Genomic DNA, 1,522 nt, shown 5'->3' on the forward strand with positions numbered 1-1,522 from the left:
AATTCTTATTATTTTATGGTTTTTAAAAAAATTCTCTTACTACATCGCGGGAGTCTAAGTCCTAGTATTTGATAATAGAAATATATGAAACGAAAGATAATAATTTAAATTTTTGTTTAAAAATGAAAGTTTTAGATATATTTAAAAATGGTAAAATTTACAGTGTAAACAATATTTTTTTTTTACTTGGATAATTGCTTATATTTTGTATGGCTAAAACAAGAATATTTATTATGTACATAAGCCACTATATACCCATTTATTTGTATAATGAATTTGTCTTTGTATTTTCAGGCGAATACGTAAATTCTGATTTTTTGCGTTTTCTAATACGATTATTCAAATTGTCTTGATTGATAATCATAATTTTCTAGCATTGTAAAACATCATTATGTTACCAAAGAATTTGTTTCGGGATTTGTCAAACTAAGATTTCTGGATTGGCCCTGTTCGTTTTTGAGTGGCTACTGTAGCGACTGCGACTGATTTTAAAAAATTTTTTTTTGTAGTTATGAGTATTATAAAGAGTATAATTATAAATTCTGTAAATCCCCAATTGATTAAGTTAGAGAAGAAGACGAAGGATTCTGCAATTTTTATGTCTCAAGCTTCCTTTATCTGATTTCACCAATGGTAATTTGATTACAAAAAAAGTAGCGACAGTCGCTGGAGCAGATCATGGCTTTGGGTTTTATCGCTGGTTTTTCCGGCGATTCCAAACTCTTGAAATTCTAGTCGCAGCGATCAAAATTGAAGGTGAATTGAAGGAGAGATGAAGAGAGAAAAAAGAAAGCAAAGGTATTTTCATGGTCGTTGTCACTACTGTAGCTACACATAAATGAACAGGGCCATTGCCTTGCTGGTAAAGTCACTTTCAAAGCTTCATTATTTCTATTTCCGTACATTTTGTTGCCGACATTTCTATTTATTTCATTTAAAACCACAAAAAGATTCGATTTATGATTTTTTGTTTTTTTGAACTCTATGATTTCCGTTATCATCGTCAATCTTCTTTTAAATTTTCGATCGCTGTCGCTAATTCAGCGATTAGTAAAAGAACAGGCCCTGTATACATATATATATAGTATGTAGTAAAAAAATAATGACTACGAGTAGTTTCTATAACAATAAGTTTAACTTCAAAATATATACATATTTTGAGATATTCTCGTGAGCTAATCAGTAGTACATTACTTCAAAACGGATTTAATTGACTGGACTGAGTCACTGCTCCGATCCCAGCGATTCCGACGATTCCTAATGGTATCCGAGTTGCTATCGCCTTCGGATTCCTAATGGATGTGAGCGGCGGCGGAGAGGAGCTGCTATGGACGATCACCGGCGAAAGCATGCTGTGTAAGAGATAGAGACTCCTCGTATGCTGAGTCAGTCACAAGCCTGTCAAGCGGAGTCGAACTTGGGCGAGTTGGATAGAATCGTCTTGACTCGCTTTGAACCCGATATCTTACGGAAGCCTATTAAACTGTGTTTGTTCTTTTGTTCAAAAAAAAAAAAAAAAAAA

Source organism: Camelina sativa, chromosome 16 (assembly GCF_000633955.1).
Source record: "Camelina sativa cultivar DH55 chromosome 16, Cs, whole genome shotgun sequence".
NCBI classification, from domain to species: Eukaryota; Viridiplantae; Streptophyta; class Magnoliopsida; order Brassicales; family Brassicaceae; genus Camelina; species Camelina sativa.